Below are 23,457 nucleotides of genomic sequence, written 5' to 3' on the forward strand. Positions count from 1 at the left end.
CATGCACAATGGTATGAAGGCAACTTCATCCTAAAATGTCATTTATCTGCATTATCATGGTCATCATTGCTGAACTAAATGCTTACTGAATTAAAGCTACATTTGTCTGATGATACTAGTGATGTCAAGACTGGTTTGAAAGTATCATTGTACACAGTGGAAGAAAAACTGCTTGCCCAGTGATGTATTTTTGTTTCATCACCAGGATCACTTCCAACAAAATGTGGGATATCCAGATGAGTGTGGAGAGACTGAATTTTGGTGAAACTGAATGTCCTACAATTAAGCCATGGATGAGAAAATGTAACCAAGAATGCTCTTGTCGGTGTATATTGAATCACAGAAGACTTTCAAAGGTGAAGCACTTTGAGAAAGTAACTGTGTGTCAACTGAACAAAGCCACAAAAGATGAAGAGCCCCTTTGTGGTGAAGAAAGACTTCACAATAAAGTTAATGATTGTGAAAGTCACTGGCTTTTATAGACTACCTTCACATACTCGTCAATGATCTATGCCTGTAATATAATTTCCATATATGAATTTTCTTCTTAGCATATTCCTCCTTCGCTTTTTTTGGCCTATAGCTTTCAATAGTCAGAATTGTATTTTACAATGTGATATTAAGACAGTCCTGTGTAAAGCCCTTTGGTGAGTTCTGAATGCTTTAAACATTCCCTTTGCAAGCTACCCTATGTTGAGTAAAGTCCTCTATGCTGACTTGGTGTGTAAACATTGTGTGTGAAATGGAAGCACTGAACTTCCTCCTCAGAAGTGAAAGAGTGCCCTTCACTATCTGCTTTTGTAGAAGGTAGAGTTTCTCAAGAGTCCCTCTCCTTGACAGCAGTGACCCATAGTAGTTTATGACTCATCTTGTCTGCAGACCTCTGCATCATGATCTTTTAGCTAATTGCAGTTTTAAGTCAGTCACACTCACCAATCACAGTGACATGCACTTATACATTTCATTTTTGATGTATTTCTTAATGACTATGGTTCACTTGCTCCTAGGTTGTACCCAGGTAACCTTGTTAAGTATGCTCAAGTGGTTATTTGAAAAAAATAAATGTGTCAAATTGTGATATACTAAGATGTTGTTGTTCAAGTCATCTATGAAGTATTGTGTCATTTTTTATGTTTCTTAAGCCCTAAACAAATACATTTTAAGGTATTATTGCATTATTTTTCCCAAATTGTACTTTTGAATTTTTTTCAGAATTTCAGTATCAGAATTATGGAATTTAAGATTGTCACTAGAAATTGTAATCCAAATTTGTGTTTGCTTGATATAACTACTTAATTGAAACTGTTCTCTAAGGGGTTGTAGAAATGGAGAAGCAGTTAAGAGCACTTGCACTCTGTTTTTGCAGAGGACCTGGGTTTGGTTCCCAGTATGCTCAGGGTATTTTACAACTGTCCTTCACTGCAACTCCAGGGGACCCAGTACACTTTGCTGGCATTCATAGAAATCTGTTATGCACACAGTACACATACATATGGGAAGACCAATCATTCATACAGATAAAATAAATAAATACATGTTTTAAAAGAGAAAATATTTCTTTAATAGTGTATAAGTGCTAGAGAGAAGTTAGCTCAGGAGGTAAAGAATTTGCCTCATAAGCATGAGGACCTGAGATTAGATCCCCAACAACTACATAAGATGTATGACACAGTCCCCTACATCTATAACCCATTGTTAGGTGGTTATAGCAAATTCTTTTGTGATATTTTATTTTTTATTTTGATTGATCTTGATATCATTATAAGGATACTTGAGGAAGAAATGCATATTGCAAGTCTTATATTTTTATTTCAATACATATGCATATATTAACTTCTCATTTTCATTTTGGAAGTCCTAATCATCTATTCTGATAGACGATTGCATTGGAAATGTATTGCTGTAAGCAGTAGAGAGTAGCAGGTGATCAGATTGAACTACGTGGATGCTCACTTGTAAATCATGCCTAGCCCTTTAAATTTAAATTCCTAAATAAAATGCTACCTGCTTCTGTCAAACTATCTGTATTGCTAAGGCCCCTAAATTGATCCACAATTCCATATGATCTCACAGGTTTTTACTTACTCAGTCACTTAATAGAATTAAATTAGTTAATTCCTTCTATGTCTAAAATAGACTCTATCAGTATCATTTTAATTTTGATTGTATCTTTCATTGAATTAAATATACAGTTATGCACTAGCAGTAGGCTTTAAGGCAGCTCTGCAAGGATTGTTGCTTTTCATTTTTGTATTCTTTCAGTTTTGGGAATATGGGAAATCTCCTTCATTCATCTAATCATTAAATACCAAGGGACTTGGCTAGATCCTAGACAGATTAGAAAACACATTTATCCTTAAAAAAATGGTTTGCCAGAGAAAATAGGAAAACAGCAAATGAAGATGGTTGCCTAATTCTGATTTACCTTTGTGATAGAGAGCAAGCACCTCACAGAAAGTGGCAGTAACCACAGTCTTGTGGGAGTTGGTGATCAAAAGAGGTAAAGTGATCCCTCAACCTACAAAACAGTCCACAACAGACATCGAAGAAAGGCATTGCAGACAGCCAAAAAGATAAATCTTTTCTACATGCCCAAGGAAACCCATTGGCCTTTGTTCTAGTCTTATAGAGCTAACGATGCATAACAGTTTCATTCTAGAAAACTTCCTCAGAAGAATGTGACTTGAGCTTACACAGTTGGCTGAGAAGGTAGGGGCGGAAAGTGATTCTCTTCACAGAACTAAGACCAAAACAGATCGAAGGAATTGTAGCATGGAAAATGATGGGTTTAATTTCAGTAATATTGAACTTGTAATATTTTCAGGATATTCAAGAAAAGTCTGGCAACAGGACAGCTAAAAACATTAAGAAGAAAGATATGGCCGATTTGGTCATAACAGTGGTCATTTTAATCAGTGTTTGAGTCAAGCTACACTCATGACATTACCAAGTGAGTAGAGCAAGAGCAAATGCACCCATTCTCAATACCTGGATGAGAGAGAAGCTACAATAGATAACAGCCTGTGTGTGAGCACCTGCCAGACACTGCTTCCCTGAACTTATGAACATTGCTAGTGACAGGGCTTTCTTAAAAAGATGTCCATTTACTGCAGTGATTGTCTTTGGTGACAACCTGTTATCTGATGCTCATTTTTCTTGCCTCTGTACTAGTGATATTTTGTTTTTTATATCTTCAATGGTGGCAAAAACTTTACCCTTTCACTACATCCACTCTTTTCCAAAGTGCTCAGATGGCAAACAGGGGTTTGTCTTGAAATAATTTGTATTTTTCATCAGGCACATTATAAATTGACTATGAAAATGATGTCAAAGGGAGAAGTTAAAGGTTAAAATAAAGCATTATACATTAACATATTCAGAAAAGCATAAACTCCAAGGCTGAGCAGCAGTGACAGTCCCGTTTCCACTGAACTGGGAGTACTATCCCTTAGCTCTCTGTTCTGCCCCTTCCACTTATTAAGGCAGCAATAAACAACCGAGAGTTCTTTTGACTTCAGAGATGTGCATGAAAATTGTCATGCCAGAGAATTTTTGTCTTCTTCAAGATACCTATTTGTCACTTTGCTTAAATATAAATATTCCCTTACACTTTTGATAGACATTTCCCTTCTTAAATGCATATAATTTCCTATTCTGTAAAGAATATGTTAGAAAGGCAGTTTATGAATCATCATATAAATATAGTAAAACATTATACATTACTGTCTTCTTCAGTCTGACCTAGGAAAATACCAGCACACAAATTGTGTACTACATACACCCAGGTACACACACATAACATAACAAAAGCAGATCCTGTTAGTACTCCACTAAACATCTACTTAGCTCATTATTACATTCTGGGCTTGGGTAATCTTATACATTACCATGACTATGGTGATAAAATTCTATGGACTTCTGAATTGTGTCCAATTTATCAATTTAATTCAGATAAATATTCATTAGGCCATTAGGAATTCTAGTGGTAATTGAGTAATATATTCCTTTAAACTCTCTCTCATCTGTATCCTTCACCAAAAAAACAAACAAGCAAAACAGGACAAACTCAGAAGACAAAAGAGACAGCCAGGCAGAGGAATTATGGAATCTGGTACCAGATTCTGATGAGGGGGGTTAATCTCCATCACTGCTTTCATGACTTTGATAAATCAGGTTTTCACACCTTACCACACACTTATATTATGATTCCAAAACTATCATTATTTGTAACTCCTATGTTCCATGTCCATACATGTGATACACTATCCGATAATCTTCTCCATGTATCATATCACAGAATACATGATCAAGTGCAAGTTTTCTTACAAATCATAATGAATTTACAAAGACATGCAATAACCACATATTTTAATCGGACATACATCCTTCATGTCTGCATAGCCTTTTATGGTTTGTGTAGTCAAGAGTCAAAAATGGAGATATATTACCATGAAAGTACATACCCCATATGTCACAGAATAAAACATCATAGCTCAAACATCCTATAAATGCCAATACAACTGTGGCAGCAAAAAAATGAAATTGGTGTTTTTACTTTTCTAAGATGGAAACCATGAAATCATTCACTATAAGCATGTGAATAATCCTAGCACATTTGTGCTTATGTGTGGAATGTGTATTAGAACACTAAGTTGCACTAATAAATCCTTACATTGTTTTCATGTTAAGGCTGTGTAATTCTAGCCTTTGGTAAATAAACAATAACCACTGAATCTTACAAAAGAAGGAAAAGAAAATGAAGAAAGCAATAGATGTCTATTGAACTTAAATTACACACTAGACAACATGTTGGATCCATCCTTGCATTTGAAGTGCTATTTAATAAAGCTGGATATTCATAAGACACATGTATCAATCAGCCTGTAGAAGATTCAGACATCTTCTAGCTTAATAGTATGATTAGGAAATTTTCTTCAGAATATGGAAAACAAGGGTTGTGTTTTGATGAGAAATGTCCTCCTTAGACCGCATTTGTTTAAGTCCTTGGTCCCCAACTGGTGGTGGTGTTTGAGAAAGTCAGGAAGCTTTTAGGAGTCAGCTCTTCTGGAAGAAGAAGAATACTGCAACAGGCTGTAAGTTTTTATATCCTGGCCCCACATCTTGTTCACTCTGCTCTTCTGGACTGATGACGTAATGTACAAACTAGTTTCATGCTCCCTCTGCTGTGGCTCCTGCAGCAATGGATCAAACTCCCTGTGGAAACAACAACAGGTTGCTAAAACAACCCTAACTCCCTTAGGTTTTTCTTCAGGGTGCTTTACCACTGCAGCAGAAATGAAACTAAGGTGCCAAGTATGAGTTGTTTACCTAAATACTGTAGATTTTGACACTCAAGCTGACTGTCACGTTTCTGGTATCTCTAATTCACCTTTTCCTTAGCCTCAAGTTAGAGATTCTCTGAGCCAGGCATCACCCAAAGGGACTGCCTGTGATTTGGTCACAGCTGCCAAATTCTAAGTGGATTGTCAAAAGGCTTTTTCCCCCTCTCATAAAACAAACTTGATAGAGAGAAGTTGATAGCAAAGCTCATAATCACTGAGTGACTCAGCTAAGGAAAGCGTTTCTAAAAATATGAATGCCCTATGAACTGAAGCAGGAGAGACAGCACTTCAGGGTCCCATCACAGCAGTGAAACACTTGCACTGAAAAGTGCATAGAAGATCTCACAAAACAAGTCCAAAATGTCTGTGCTTGTGGTCAGTGAGAATGAGGTACTGGACTTCTCCCACAACATAAAGGAGAGGCATGCTATGGGCAGCCGGATTAACTGTCACACCACGCCAATCCCTCCCACACAGCCACACCTGTGTTTCTCCACCCTATAGTATCTTGGGCATAAGGAATTAGCTTCCATGTCTAATTCACTTTCTCAAAGAAAGGCACTGGGTAGTAGTTAATAGTCTTCACTTTACAATGTGCAGACTGAGGCAAATGGAGCTCCACCTTGATACAATAAATCTTTCTGCCAACCATTTGAGTTCTGCCTGCCACATAGATGGCCAAAATAATATACAGAGACTTATATTAGGTACAAATGCTGCTTGGCCAATGACTAGGATTTCTCATCTGCTAGTTCAGTCTTAATTATCATAAGTCTCTACATTTTATAAGACTTATCAGATGCATTCTGCTGGCATCCTCATCTCCGGGATCACATGGTGGCTCAAAGAAGAGAGCAGGAGGAAGAGCAAAGGGGAAAGGGACCACTTCCTGCTTGTCCTTGCTTTAATATGAGTCTCACTGCTATGTCACTTCCTGCCTGGATCACCACTTCTTTACTACATTTCCCAGAAGCCTCCTTGACTCCTAGTCCCATCTAACTTGCTGCCTCATTGGCCAAACAGTAATTTATTCTGTTTAGCAAACAGTCAATAAGTGGAATATACACAGAAGTACATTCCCCATCATCTACTCTCTTCTGTCTAAATAAAAAAGGATAACTTATATTTCATAATAACTGAAGAAAAACTATAACATAACTATCTGTCTTCAACTCTATCAAGACCTCAGAAGATAATATATAAACTCTAGAATTGACAAAGACATCTCGCTACCTGGACAGTCACCCAAATTTCCTCTGTAATGTAGGGGCATTCATCTTCAGCCCATAGGCCACAGTGTGTCCAGCAAACTCCTCCATTTTAACAGGAACCCTTCAGTACTGTCTTGTTTTGTAAGTTCAGCAGTCACTTTCTTGTGGGTCCTCCATGTCCAGTTTATACAGCAACAAACAGTCCAGGAAAGAGCAGTTTCTTGCCCAAATGGTTAATCTTGCAATGTTGAAAGCATACTCCATAACAAGTTTCTTTGATGCCCATTCTCCTTTCTGACATAATTGGTGTGCCAGGAGCAGTTGTGTCTCACTGCCAAGAAAAACCCTCAACCATTTAAATGCCATATTTCTATAGGTCTTTGAAAGGTTTGAAGAATAACTATCCATTTCAAATACATCTCTGTATATCTAGAAAAATATAACTAACCTAATTATAAGTTCTGAATACTATAGGTGACTATATAAACTGTATTTAATTATGCATATCATTTTAAAAGATATGTATAAACCTAATACCTAAACAAGAGGAGACATATACATATCACAAAATTGACCTTAAGGTTGTATAAATAAATAAAAATCCATAACATTGCAAAGAATTCCTATATCCTATTCCCCTTTTTTTCTTTAAAAAGAGATTGACTTTGCTCATTATCATTTATAACCAACCCCATTTAAATGAAAACAAACATTTATAAACAATATTTGGGAATTTGGGCGTCATTCATTCTAAACTGCTTCCTGCTGATTGGGGGCAATGTCCATACCACGGGAATCATGATAAAACAGAAATCTGACAAAGTCCTTGTTTTTGTAGTCTGTAAGGCTATATTGTCTCAGCTGCTTTGGATATAGGATCAGTTGGGTCACTGCTTCAGGGGGTCTTGCTTAAACAAACCATATTAGTTGGAAGGAATCTACAGCTTTTCATTTTCTGTGTAAACACAAGCAAAAACATTTTTCCCATGTAGCCTGTCCTTAGACCTAAATTTTGAAGTCAAAGCATTTTTAAAATGTATAAGTTGGATTAATTTAGCAGCACTTATAATCAAATATATTTTAGCAACAGTAACTAATTCCTTTCAAGCAATTTAAAGACAACAATATAGCATATAGTAACCAGACTCTCTGTGTATTTTTCAACTTTAGATGGCTTTTCTATTATCCTATTTTTACTTCCTTTTGTTTCTTTTTTCCTGAGACAGGGTTTCTCTATGGAAATCCTCCTGCCTCTGCTTTTGGAGTGCTCAGTAAAACCAGCCCTCAAGCAAGGATCTTGGGCTATGCACCCTCAGCAAGTGCCTAATATCTAAAAGAAATTTTCAAATGCTTTTGCATAGTGTGTGTATTCCCCCTGAGACTGTGTTATTACTCTCTACTACCATTTCTTGCTGCATTCAGCCACAAACATTGATGCAACCATGGCAGATCGCTTGCAATTTTTTGGGCTTTCTGTCTGTACACTTTTCACATGTAGCAAGTCCACTTTCAACTGTTCTTCCTTGTCTTCCTCTCAAACAGTAACTTATTTCCAGTTGCAGTTCACAGATCCATGACCTCTATGGAGAATTTTCTGTACCTCACTCTCACATAAGAGTTAAGTGAGCTAAGCTACCCATTCACTATATTTCTTTTTTATTTTTATTTAAATTAAAAACAATATTATTTTGTATACCAATCCCAGTTCCTTCTCCCTCCCATCCTTCCATTTCCCCACCATCCCCTGAGCCTCCCCCTTCCCCTCCCAAGGGAGGGTGAAGCCTCCCATGGGGGATCATAAAAGTCTGTCACATCATTTGGAACAAGACCTAGGTTCTCCTTCATGTATCTAGGCTGAAAGAGTATCTCTCCATAAGAATGGGCTCCTAAGTCCCATTCATGCACTAGGCATAAATACTGGTTCCACTGCAGAACCCCATAGACTCTCCAGGCTCCTAACTGACACCCATGTTCATGGGGCCTGGTTCAGTCTTATGCATGTTCCCTAGCTGTCAGTCTGGAGTCAGTGAGCTCCCATGTGCTCATGTCAGAAGTGTCTGTGAGTTTCTCCAGTGTGGTCTTGTCCCATTTGCTCATCACTACTCCCTCTCTACAACTGGATTCCAGGAGTTCGGCTCATTGCTTGGCTGTGAATCTCTGCTTCTGCTTCTGTCAGCTACTGCATGAAGGCTCTATGATGGCATATAAGGTATATCATTCTCATTACAGGAGAAGGGCATTTAAGGTAGACTCTCCACTATTGCTTAGGTTCTCAGTTGATGGTCATCCTTGTAGATCCCTGGAGATTTGCCTAGTGCCATATTTCTTGCTAAGCTCATAATGGCTCCCTCTACTAAGGTATCTCTTTCCTTGCTCTCCTTCCCTGTTCTTCTCCCAAGTAGACCTTCCTAATCCCTCATGTTCTTCTCCTACCCACTTCTCTCCTCTTTCCTCCACCTCCCTCGACCTACCTCAGTGCTCCCAATTTGTTGTACTTTGTGTATACTAGTTTCTGATGTATTTAGTCTTTCATTACCTGTCACTGTCACACTCAAGTTACCTTGAGGATTGCTCTCCATCGCTTTTATGACTGAGCATCAGTGAAGCCTTGCTGATGATTAATACACAAGCTTTCTGTCAAACATTTCATGAGGTCAGAGGATCCATGTAACACTGAAGAAGCACAGGCTCTGAAATCAGCTTCTCCCAACTGCAATCCAGCCTCTTCCATGGCATCAGCCTGATGCTTCCCAAACTATTGGTTCATTTGCTTTTCTTCTTTGATCAAGTAATACAGTACTGCTATCTTTCAATTCTTCTGTTAAGGTTATTGTAAGGATTAAAGAGAACAAATGTGAAGGCCGTAAAATAGTACTTACTAAGATCAATAGCAATCATGCTGGCAGCAATTATAGTAGCTGTAGAAGCAGAGGTAATCCTTGACATGTTTTCAGCCGAGGCAGTTAATATAAACCTGTCTTTATGGATCCTATTTCAGGTGACAACAGAACAAAGTTGTGCAAGACTAGGAAAGTAATTAGAGCTTTATTGCTCAGTTAATGCATTCACAAAACAATCAGTTCACAAATAAACATATTAAAAGTATAACTATGAACATTATATTTTTGGATACTGCAGGGAGAGAATACAATAGGGTGTTAACATGCCAAAGAAGTGATTGATCCAAAGAAAGACTATATGCATTTTTCTCATTAATCTCACAAGAAATTCAATCAAGGGCCACTTTGAGTAAAGGATGAATTCAAACAGACTGGTAGGTTTGGGTAATTCCTTCCTGACCTGTATTCTGTTCATATGGAGTTAAAACCCCTGTAGAATGCATCCCAACACCACTGGATATGAAAAGGCTGAAGAAGCATGGGCAGAGCTACACAGATAGACTTCAGATCTCTTCTTCATTTGTTATAGGGAATGGCCATAAAGAAAAAAAGAGATGTTGGAGCAATATTGGACAGGTATCTAGCATGAATGAGATTGCTTTTACTAATATCAAGGTGGACTTTAAAAGCTTCAAAAAAGATTGCCTAAGGTCCCAGATGTGTTTTCAAGGGGTTCTATGGAAATCTCAGAAAGTCAATCTTGAAAGGGTCCTTCCACATTACAGATGTCAGCCAAAAGCAGCTGTGTCCTGAAATGGAATCAGAAAAATATGAACACTAAATACCTAATTTTTTATAGATCTAATATAAATATTTACATCTATCTGGGGCAGAAACCTCTCTGTATAGGAATTGAAACTTGAAAATTAAAATACATTTACAAGTTTTTGACCAAGTACAAGAATGGAGAGGAACAGAGACTAGAACTCTGAGGTATCCAGAGGGAGCTGCCCTAGGTGTAGATAACCTCTCCTTCTGCAGAGTGGTACAGTGGCTTTGGTGGTTGACACTATCATCGCCTTCTAATAGTAGTGATCAGCAGCTAGAACTTAAACCATATGAGTACAGAAACTTATTTATACCATTCCAAACTGCATGAAGCATATTTCAAAGATTTTTAATGAATTTTCATCCAACGGTGCTGTGAATTTTTTATTCTATTATATTTTATAGATATGGGTGTGTTGCTTTCATGTATGTCTCTATCTCCTATGCTTGCCAGGTACCCACAGGGGCCAAAGAGGGCATCAGATCTCCAGAAACAGAAGTTAGAGATGGTTTTGAATCATCATTTGGGTGTGGAGACTCAAACCTGGATCCTTGGTCACTGAGCTATCTTACCAGCCCCACAAGAATTTTGTGGGTCATACCTTATAAATTCTTTTCATTAGACATAAACAGTAACTTTAAACTAGCAAAGTCAGAATTCTGTTTATTCAATAGAAATTTACAGTTGTAATTTCCTATAGTGAGTGACATTTGTAAATAGTTAGAACTTGTTTTCTTTCTATTTAGAACATTGTATAAAAGTGAAAAAATATTTCTTGGAACTTGGAATTGATATGGTAGAAAATCTGTTTATGTCTATAACTTGAGACACTTGAGAAAATTCTTTTTTTTGTTTTTGTTTTTTCAAGACAGGGTTTAATCTGTGACAAAGTCCTAGCTATCCTAGAACTCACTGGCTGGCCTCAAAATCACAGAGATCTGCCTGCCTCTGCCTCTTAAGTGCTGGGATTAAAAGTGTGCACCACCCCCACCCAGTGGAACAATTCTTAATAATAATTTGATGTGACTGTTCAATGCTAGGAAGATTTCAATAGTCATTGCACTTATAGCATTATGTTTCTTTATTATCCATGGTCCAGAACTGACTAGAAGTAAAGCTGCCCTGTTTATGACAATAGTACAGAAATCTAATTGTTAATTTCCATGCATTAATAATATCAATATTATAGCTCAAGGGTGAATAATTTTTGTGTCATTCTCATCAAGTACAATAATGGATTATAGTTCTCTTGAGTCTTGGGAATGTTTTTTGGGCCTGAATACTATAAACTAAGAGAACAAGATCCATAAAAATGTCCAGTTCAAACAGTAATTAATACTGGGTGCCAGGACATGATGTTTAAAAACTATACTTTAAACCTCACCCTCTCTTTCAGTTACATTTATATTGCTATGATAAAATACCATGGCCAAGAAAGACTTATAGAAGAAAGAGCTCATTAATCTTGGATCAAAGTTTCAGAGGAATAAAGTCCATAATGGCAAGGCATCATGGCAACAGTTGACAGGAGCGGGAAGGTGAGAAACCACATCCCAAAGACACAGAAGAACCACAGAAAGCAAGCAGGAGCAGGGGGAAATATAAATCCTCAAAGCTTGCTTTCTGTGACTACATCTTCTCTCATGTCTGCACCTCCGAAGGCTTTCACAACCACTCCAAATGGTGCCAGCAATTAGGGACCATGTTTTCAAATTTATGAGACCCTGGGCAGGGGACACCATAACACTTCCTGAGGGATATCTAAAAGATAACCTGGATTTTTATTATCTACAATTAAAGACCCTCAGGTTAAATTTTAAATGAAGACTGGAAGACAGAGAAAGTTCACTTTATTATAATTTAAATATTTCATGACTTGCTCATAACTTAACAGTTCTTTGAATTTTCACACATAATGTTGAACACTGGATTGTAACAAATTACCAAAGTCACTAAAGAATATGAAGGGATTTAAAACTAAAAATAAGAAACTAAGATGAGCATTTACCATTAACATGATCCTCCATTTGTATCCAACTTTCCTAACAAAAATATAGTATTACTAGAGTGATAAAAACAAAAATTAATTTAACATATATGATTTATTGACTTTAAAGAATATACATGTAAATTTGGATTATTATATTGAAGAAGTTTAATTTTGATTTCTATATCCTTATGAAATGAAGGAACAATTTAGAAATAGCCTCTCATATATTAAACTATTGATGATACTTATAATAGAAGAAATATTTTTATCAAAACCTCTAACACTCAATAGCATAAAAGAAGTCTGAAAAACATGAACAGCAATGACTAGTAAAGAAAGGTGCATTTACTTATTTTCCCAAACAGCAGTGATATTCAAAAATGTCAGAACGAACTAAGCATGAAGTCACTCCTGAGCTCTGATATTGTAAATGGTATCTTAATTACATTGCTTCTGACAACATGTTGTGTCTATTATCTACCTTCCAACTAATTGCAATTTGAACTCAATTGTGCTGCGGTCTTGTCTTCCCTTGCACTACACTTCTACAGAGACAAGGGGTAGCATTGCTCAGTGTGCAGCAGTCTCCTGCTCACAGCAAATGTTCAATAGCTGTTTCTAGCATCAAAGACTGGAAGAAAAATTATCAAAATTCAGACAGCTGCCCTGAAGAAACTGAACGTATCTCCCTGGTAATAATCCTTCACATCCCAAGTAGGTTTTGAACAAAATAGTTTCCTGAGTGGGAGGAATCCAAACAGATCGAAAGGCCTGTCATTGACCTCCAGAAGTGCTGTTTCTCGTGTGTGTGTGCATGTGTGCGTAACTCCATTGAGATTTTCTTCTCCAAATACAAATAAATGGCAACTGTTCTATTCCAAAGTGCCTTCTATGTTGGAAAATGGAGAAAGCAGGTGATGAAATATCTGTATTTTAATAAAGTTCTTTAAATGAGCCTAAAATCAGTTATGTTTTCTCTGCATCTTGAGATACTGTTGAGGAATTTCAGACTAACTGGGATAGTTATATGTAGCAGTAGCGGCATGCAAATAGTTCGGAAATAATCCATTTTTGCTATGGATCTTTGAGTCTCTGACCAAGAATGTAAACTTTCATGCTGTGCTAATATAGTGACACGCTTCTTACATTTATCTAAAATGCAAAACCGTTCTTAGGTAAAGGCAGACTAGATTTGGCTTTTGAACCCTCAGTTACAAGTCAATAATATACCTTAGCACTAGAACAAGTATGAATGATGGAGCATTCAACATGGTCATTATGTCAATGATATTTTGCCTTAGTTGGTTAATTTCCTAGGTCTTTACCTTGGTTTATAGCATTTATCCCACATGTATTGGTAGGATTACACGTGGCATAACATCTCAAATAACCTAGAAGAATCTCTGCAAAGGAATAATCAATATATCCAAATTCCCTAGTTAACTGTTTATTAGTCTGACTTGACTAACTTGAGTATCTTAAACAGACATTTTACAGAAATGTTTTAGAATCAAACACTAAAAGAATTAAGTTGTTAAGTAGCTTAAAGTGAAGAACTGAGACAAATGGCATTCATATTGATCAAGGAGGTCAAGTTGGGGGGAGAACAGCAAGAAAAGAGATATCTTGATAGAGGGAGCCCTTATGCGCTTAAGGAGAAACCAGGCACTAGGGAAATTCCGAGGAATCTACAAGGATGACCGTAAAATCTAAGCAATAATGGAGAGGCTACCTTGAATGCCTTTCCTCTATAATGAGATTGATGACTACCTTAAATGCCATCCTAGATCCTTCATCCAGCAGCTGATGGAAGCAGAAGCAGAAACCCACAGCTAAGCACTGAGCCAAACTCCTGGAATCCAGATGGAGAGAAGGAGGAGTGATGAGCAAAGGGATCAATACCATACTGGGGAAACCCACAGAAACAGCTGACCTGAACAAGTGGGAGCTCATGAACCCCAGACTAACAGATGGGGAACCTGCATAAAACCAAACCAGGGCCCCTGAACGTGGGTGTCAGTTAGGGCAGTGTATGGGTCCTCTGACAGTGGAACCAGTTTTTATCTCTAGTGCATGAATGGGCTTTAGCAGCCCATTCCATATGAAGGGATACTCTCTCAGCCTAGATACACGGGGGAGTGCTTTAGCCCTGCCCCAAATGATGTGACAGACTTTGATAATCTGTCCCTGAGGAGTGAATAGGGAGTGGGATGGAGAGATGGTTTTTAATAACTTTTCGTAATTTAAAAATATTCTTAATACTTTAATGTCATCCTTTGGAGTCATGTATATTCTTTACATCATTAAACTGTGTATAAATGAAAATATTTTAAATGCTACATTTGAAAAACACAGAAATTATTTCCTGAAATATAAAAATTATGTAAAATTGAATTTTAATGTCCAATAACATTTTACTGGAAACAACCCCACCCTTCCTTTAACGGTTAGCCATGACTATCTGTATACTGCACCATCAGAGCTAAGTAGTTGCAGTACAGAGTGTATGATGTGGAAACAAGGAAGTGTTTATTATTATCTGGCTCCTTGCAGAAATTTTCAGTAGACTGTTACATTTTGTTGCTTCCTCAATAACAAGAGTCTGTATCTATAGATTTGGCCAAAATACGACATGGTACCACAGGCAAAAAATAAAATGAATAAAGAGTCGCTCCAAAGATGCTGTAGAGTGATATTTTAAACAGCCATGATGCATCAGATACAATCACTTGCTCTGCATTTTCCTTTCCACACAATTTAGAGTTCATTGGCTTGAAAGCTTCTGTGAAGGCTTGCAGCACTTAATACAGGCCAGCATTAAGCCTCTCAAGTTTACTTAGTCTGAGTGTTGTGGAAAAGATGTTGGAGGCAATTTATCATGTAAGAAATTGTCACTGATTAACTCTTTCTTAGTTGTGTCACTGAGCAGGAAACTGAAGTGTCCCTGGCAGTTATGACAGGCTGCTGACTTCCCACCAACTGACAGAGACACCACCTGCTGGTGTTAAGATGCTTGTCGTTTGTACTATGGCATCTCCTATCCTGAGGACCAAGTCCAAGCTTCACCTCACCTCTAGCATCTTGGTTTTGTAAAAATCTAAACTCCGTGCATAAGAAAAAAGACCCTAATTTGATCACAAAGCAAGTGAATGACTGACTGGAATTTAAGTTTTGTGAACATGAGCAAAATTATATCTTTCTCAGAGAGTAAAGAAAATACAGAGGCCCCATAGAAGGAGGTTAGTCACATTTGTTAATATTTTCACAGCATAAAAATGGCAGTGTAGAGAGGAGAACATGAGGGAATGGGATGATCGAGATGAAGGAAGGACAGAAAGGGAGACTAAGGAAAGAGGTATCTTGATAGGGAGAGCCATTATGGAGCTATTGAGAATCCTGGTGCTAAAAAATTCTAAGGTATCCACAAGGATGACCCCAGCTATGACCCTAAGCATCAGTGGAGAGGTTGCCTGAAAAATTATCATCATAGAACCTGCATCCAACAATTGATGGAAGCAGGTGCTGAGATCCAAAGCTAAGCATTAAACAGAGCTCCCAGAGTCCAGTGAAAGAGAGGCAGGAGTGATAATATGAGCAAAGGACTGAAGACCATTCTGGGGATACCCACAGAAACAGCTGACCCGAGCTAGTGGGATCCCACTGACTCTGGACTAGGCCCTCTGAATGTGATTGACAGTAGTGTGGATTGGGCAAGCTGTGGAGTCGATGGCAGTGAGACAAGGATTTATCCCTAGTGCTTGATTTGGTTTTATGGAGCCCATTCTCTTTGGAGGGATACCTTGATCAGCCTAGATATAGAGGGGGGAGGGTCTTGGTCCTGCCTCAAAGAGATGTGCCAGACTTCCTTGACTCCTCTCTGAGGAGTGGATGGGACATAGGTGGGGGAAAGGTAGGGAGAGTAGGATGAGAGGAGCAAATGGTAACTGGGATTTGTATGTAAAATGAAAAAAAAAATTGTTTTAAAATAAAAAAGATTAAAAATGACAGTGTAAACAAATTTTCCATATTTCAGTAGCATCTAGAGTCAAGAAAGTCCCACTCAAGTAACTTTCTCACCTACCACAAGTGAAGCCCTCCTACCTAGATACCCTTTTATTCTCAGAAAATACACAGCAGGGGAGCAAACTACTCCTGGAGTTCCCAAATGGGGAGACAGCAGAAGTTAATCCTTGTCAGTTTTCATTCCTGCTCACTTTACTTCATTTTTGAGGTTGGAACTGAGAACTATAACTAAAGCAGTTCCAGACTCTCGTCTGGATTCACTGTGTGTCCAAAGCTTCAGAGAAGTGGCCCAGTCTCCCAGTGGCCTGACTCACTGTACCACTCAGAACAAGAGCTTCAATCCCTAGGAACATTATCAGACCTCTCTATTCTATTGGCTTCCAAAGTTTCCCCTCATTTCTTCACCTTTGAATACAGATTCCTTCCAAACATTAAGCTTACATGAGAGAAACAGTTCACTAGATTCTAGGACTGGAGTCAGAATATGACAGGAAAATACTGAACCAAGTGGTTGGAATGTTAAGAGTTAGTCCTGGGAGGAGGTTGAAGCCAGATCTGAGAAAGCGCCAGAGTTGGAAAGTCTGAGATGAAAGGCTCAGTTGTGATCTTCCTGACAAGAGTGGTCCCTGTTACCAAGAGGAAAGAAGATGAAGGTTTTATCTCCTCCATGCCTTTGAACAGAGAAAAGACTTTCAAATGTCAAAGAAAGTATGGAATAAATGGGACAAAGGAAACAAGCAGAAGCTGAGGACACGAGGAGAGCTTGGCCCGAGGGCTGATCTCTCTTCTTATCAGCTATTTAAGCTCTTAAACTTCAAGGTTTAGGGGGCATTTATAGCATGAGAATTATTCTTCCAAGACATGGGTGCTGTCAATAGAAAACCAGAGAAGGAATTGAAATGCTCTCTTCTGGTGCTGACTCAACCATACCCATGGGTGTTAGGTGCAATCACCTTAAGAATGCTGCCTTTCTTTAAGAAACTCTCCAATTAAAACAGCATGGTACTGGCATAAAAACAGAGTTACTGATCAATGAAATATAATTAAGAATGAAATTCAGTCCTTATCATTCATCACATAGAAAAGTCACCTCCAAGTGGGTGGACCACGGACCTTAATGTAAGATCTGATACCTTGATTTTGATAGTGGGGAGCATAGGGGATATTGTTGAATTCATGGACACAGGAAGGACTTTATGAACAGAACCCAAATAGCACAGACATTAACACCAACAATTAACAAATAGGAGCCCATGAAAGTAAAATATTTCTGGACAGCAAAGGATGGTTATCTCCTGAATTTGTGTACCCTACAGGCTGATTAACGTGTCTTTACCAGCTTTACAGCTAATAGATAGTGTCTATAATACACACAAAAAAAATTTAAAAACCTGAATACTAAGAAAACAGATAATCCAATTTTAAAATGGAATACACACAACTAAAAATAAAGGATTTTAAAATCTATATGGAAACCTCTAGACATATGTGAATGAAATTTAAATGAAGTCACCATATAATGGAAGAGACAATGCCTTAATTATATATCATGTGTAACCAAATCAAGCCTTGCTGGGAATTAGTTACATCTTGTGGAGGTATCAATGGAATCCTGTAGAACCCCTCCCCAACAGCATAGACTATTGCTAAGGCTATTAGTTACTCTCTATAACCTACTGGTTAAGACACTGATGCTGAAGATACAACTTATTTACACTATCAACATGGAGAAGTTGAAATGATGCCCTACCAGATGCTATGGGCTAGCATTCATGATGAATGTGGGCAAGCCATAATCACTAGTCTCATTAGCTAAAAGCATTGTGACCTACAACAGTAACCTGCCAGCAGACATACACTGGCATAATGAGAGTAACCAATTGCTTTTTAAAATTTGCCTTTAAAGCCTACTCCATGAGATGGAACCTGCATTTGTCACTCATGAAGTGATCAAGTACCTGAGTCTAGATAGGTCAGGAAAGTCTACAACTATCACTCTGCTAAAAGGATATAGCAAGGCATAAGAGGAGACTAGTAGGTTACAAAAGAGCAAGGCAGAGGAGCTAGGGCCACCAGAAGAACACTGTGCCATGGGGAGACAGATTAGGTAGAAGAATAATGACGCATATATAATTGTCATGATGAAATTCATTACTTCATAGTCTAATTTTAATGTTCATTTTGTAAAAATTTAATTCTTTAGAAATGAGATTTCACAACACAAAGTCTTCATTCCTGTGAGACAGCAATGAACACGGAATAACAGAGAACCACTGTCTTTCCTTAGAAGTTTCTTGCTTTGCACTCCGAAACCTGTGATTTCTACAGTCTTCCTCTACAATTCAACAGGAGAATGCCTTGAGGTCATGCAATGTCCTTCTTTCCCTGTTATTTGCTATTTATGGTGTTTTTCCAGAACACATGTGCTTATAAAAGAACGCACTATCATACTCATTGTGCAAATGCTTGTACATGCCTCTGTGTGTGTGTGTGTGTGTGTGTGTGTGAGAGAGAGAGAGAGAGAGAGAGAGAGAGAGAGAGAGAGAGAGAGAGACAGAGAGAGAGAGAGAGAGAGAGAGAGAGAGAGAGAGCTTAGGTCTATTCCACACTTCTCCCACCCTTTGTCTGAAATACTAGTCCACACTTTGTTCCTTAATGGCATCACTCCCCTCCTGTTCCTCTGGCTTCTTTGACTGTTTTCTGCCTGCCTTTTGACTTTCTACTTAACCATTGATCTCATTATTTTGGAAAAACTTTCCTGAAGATCAGAGAGCATTCGATCCTCTCATTATGTATTTTCTGGGAGTTTAAACTTCCCCTTTTTTATGCCAAGCTATAACAAATTATTTTTTAATATCTTTCCTAATAGAGCCTGCTATGTATACTCTGGCTGCCCTCCTTGGTGCTCCTTACCGTGCATCTTTGCATTAATACTGTTTGATATAAAATGTGCACATAATAAATACTTATTAGTCATATCATTAAGTTACTCTTGACATAGGTGTTAAAGTAAAAATTATATGAAATCATGTAGGGTCTCTTTGAGAAGTTCAAAAAACTTTAAACATACCCCACCATAATTTTAAATGGCTTCATTAATAACTATAGGCTAAAATCAGTGAGCAGCCTTATTATCTTATTTGTATATCAAAGATGATTTTAATATAAAAACTATAAGTGCACTGTCCTAAAGACCACATCATCATGAAGTTAATAAGCATTCTAAATCTATACACAATAATTGCAAAACGCTAGTCTGTTAAATAGTAATTATCCTTTTACAATGCTTTTCTCAATAGACAGAACATTTAGAATGTATATGCCAATCTCACCCAAAGGTCCCCCCAAAAAGCTACAACTATGTTAAACATTGTATGACAACAATTGATGAATTAGAACTTTGTTGATTGTTGAGGGGACTCAAAGTTGCATTTCTGGAGCCAAACAGCCTTGATTTATTTTAGCCTCGTAAATACCATTCATCAACTGCCTCATGGTTGGCCTAATATCCTTGTGATAATTTGGGAGAAAAGTGACACAGACTAGGCTGTCATAGAACTTGCTTTGTAGACCAGACTGGCCTTGAACTCAGAGCGATCCACCTGCCTCTGCCTCTGCCTCTGCCTCCCAAGTACTGGGATTAAAGACATGTGCCACTACCACCACCTGGAAGGGAAAAATTGTTTTTGAGTGTGAACAGTCCTAGACCACCTGTCCATACACTAAGAAGGGCATAGTGTCTGAGTCCCATAGTAGAGCTTTCCCCATTTTGCTGCTTCCTGTTGTTTCCACCAATGCATTTTAAAAGTCTGGATTTATGAGTCTTTGTTCTGAAACTTTAAATAAATAATCACATTAAATAAATGATCATGTCAAAGTATTCATGAAACAGTACCATGCTGAAGTATGGTATTAGTGTTCTTGGTCATAACCATTGATACTTGGCTCCAGAATAAACTGTCACTTACTCTCTTTGAGTTGAGAGGCATCTTTAAATTATAAATGTGATTCATGAAATATATCCATTGACCATTGACCGGTCAGGTGCTTCAAATTATTTTTAGAAGAAGTGGAGTGAAAATAAACCCATGCTTATATAAAGTAGTTTGCTGAAGGTGGGGGTCTAGGGTCTTCTTAGGAAAAGCAAGTTTGGCATCTTGAGAGTACGTATTGCGATAAATGCTATCATCCTTTTTTGCCTTTGCCTAAAGACCTGGAACAGTCACATATTCACTTGGACAAACACAGATGGCTGCCTCACAGACTCCCTCGGCTTAACACTTGTTCTCCTAGCACAAACCATCCAATGAGCTAGGTCCACCATCTGTGATACGTGGCTTCTTCTTCAGTGTATAAATTTCTTACAACACAAAGGACTAAGTGACTTCACACTGTACCCTTGGGTGGGTCATTCTGGGCTGGGTCATGATGCATTAACAAATACCACCCAATACTGAAACAGCCTTACACACACATGACACGCATACACCACACACACACACACACACACACACACACACACACACACACACACACACACACACACACACCCCACCACCACCACCACCACCACCACACAGCACAAACACACCATGCACACAGGTTTTATGCCTCAATCACCTGAATGCCCCCAAAGGACCAAAACAGGGTTTAATTATCTAGAATAATTGAGCACTACACTGATGAGAGCTCATTAGCTGCTACTATAAATCACTAGGCTAGGAAAAATATGTTTAAGTCAAGGGTCTAGGATTTCTGATACATATCATTACCGTGCATAAATAAATGTGATACTGGATGGCCCTGTTGCAAAGAGCAGGAAAGGGAATGTTTAGTGGCTTAAAAATTATTGTTAGCTCTACTTCATTAACACTTTCAAAGCCTTTTAAGGCATGTAGCTGGAGTTCTTCATCACAGATTCCTAGACATAACACTGAACCTTTGGGGTGAGGCTTCTGAGTAAAAGAGCCACCAGCAACAGATAGACAATGTCATCAAATCCACTGCTACCAGTATCAGGCAGAAACAGACGGAAGAAGATGAAGCATTATTCAGTTAGAAATCTTGATTAAGATTTCTCTCCTTGAATGAGCTTCCCATGGCTGAACTCTTGACTTCATTTTGCTCACTGTGGTTACTTTTGTATCCTAAGATACAAACTAACATCTGTTGGAATTGGTTAATCTTAGAGCGTTTCTCAAGGGCATGTTTCTCCCATTTGGTCACAGAGTTGGGAGGAGGTCAAACACCTTTAGATAATGGACCTTGGAGGATATGTAATATGAAGAACACTTGGTGTGATGGAAGAGTCAACCTCCTTACAGAACCGGTTTTCAGTGAGCTCAGATATCACATGGTAATTTTCCTATATGATGTATACTACAGTGGGCCATTAAAACTGTGTGTGTGTGTGTGTGTGTGTGTGTGTGTGTGTGTGTGTGTGTGTGTGTGTGTGATTTTCTCATTTTTTGCCTATGGCATGTACTATAAATATGTACCTCCCACACAGGCTTAGCGGTTCCCTTTGACTATTTTTCTGTGTTCCACATCATCAAGGACCTCAGTTTTGTTCTTTCCTTTCCAGCATCATCACAATTTCAATCATTTCTTCCTTTGGTTGATGCCTTACTCCATTGCTTGATGTGTTCAGAGATGACTTACAGCATTTAACATTATGTCTACCCCATAATGTCAGAAAGCTTATAGACTATTTTGTTTCATTCATTTAACTTAAGGTAAAAGTCTAGTTCATGGGGTCCAGATAATGTATTTCTGTTTTCTAAGTTTTGTTTAACTGAGCTTCCAGCTCCAGTTATGAAAATTTTAATTTTCCTCTCAGGCCATGGTACTGGCAAGGTGGGCAAGCGTATTGCTCTCTGTACTGGCAGGAAGCTCCACAGTCACCAATGAGACCAGAACTGGCATGATAAACAATACAAGCAAGCCCACTTGGGCACAGCCATGAAGGCCAATCCTTTCATAGGCTCCCCTCACACAAGGGAATTATGCTGGAAAAAGTTGAGGTTGATGCCAACCAGCCAAATTCTGCTATCAGGAAGTGTGTCAGATGCTGCTCATCAAGAAAGGCAGGAACATCAAAATATCTGTGCCCAGTGATGCTTGCAGGAAAACCATGAAGTTCTGGTTACTGAATTCACTTTAAGTAGCCAGCATGTCTCTTTTGGACCTGTACAAAGGAAGGAAGGAAAACTAAATATATGTATTTATGGTTATATATTTGTTTCTTTTTTTTTGAGACAGGGTCTCTCTATGCAGCCCTGGCTGTCCTTGAACTCCCTTTGTAGACTGGGCTGGCCTCGAACTCACAGGGATCCACTTGCCTCTGCCTCCCAAGTGCTGAGGATTAAGGCATGTACCACCACTGTCTTTCTTAAGTTGATACATTTTGACAATTGAAACACATAATATATTTTATTGTGATTTTTTAAAAAAATTAGCTTTAATCATTTCTATGAGTTACAAGAAATTATCCACACTGATACATGATAAAGAATAGTTACTAAACCAGGCATTGGTGGCACACACCGTTAATTCCAGCACTTGGGAGGTAGAAGTTCCAGGACAGCCTCCAAAGCCACAGAGAAACCCTGTCTCAAAAATAAATAAATAAAATAAGAATAGTTACTAGAAAATGGGAAGGGTTCAGGGAGGACAGAAAGACAACATCTGGTCAATTGGTACAGTAATGCAGCTGTATGGGAGGAATGGCATCACCAGTTTTAACATGGCAGCATAATGAGAGTTGACAAAAATTCACTTAATATTTTAAAAAATAGATGAGATTTTTGAATGTTTCGAACACAGAAAAAGATGTATGTCAGAGGTAACAACTATATCATTACTCAGTCTAATAATTACACACAGTATAGATCTCTTAAGATGCCTCTTTGGGGTACATGTATATGTTTAAGTATACTAAAATGTGTCAATAAAAATTAAACATTGGGTGATGAAAAGGCTCAGTGTGGGAAAACGTTTGCTGCCTGCATGGGCCTGAGGTCAGTCCCCGGGACCCACATGGTGAATGGAGAGAGCTGATGCTGGAAGTTGTCCTCTCATCGTCACAGAGATTGTAGCGCATACATAGACAGCACTACCAACCACCAGCGACACATCACTAAATGTAATTTAACATCGAAAAATACCTGAAATACCCAGGCTGTAGCGCTCCATGCCTTGGATTCCAGCACCCAGGAAGAAG

The 23,457-nt window shown here is 38.3% G+C and overlaps 1 pseudogene; it reads right to left on the reverse strand.

Moving 5' to 3' along the window:
• The window catches only part of LOC100752587, a 33,930-nt pseudogene that overhangs the window by 9,821 nt on the left and 652 nt on the right, over positions 1–23,457 (reverse strand).

This window comes from Cricetulus griseus (assembly GCF_003668045.3).
Source record: "Cricetulus griseus strain 17A/GY chromosome 1 unlocalized genomic scaffold, alternate assembly CriGri-PICRH-1.0 chr1_1, whole genome shotgun sequence".
Lineage (NCBI taxonomy): Eukaryota > Metazoa > Chordata > Mammalia > Rodentia > Cricetidae > Cricetulus > Cricetulus griseus.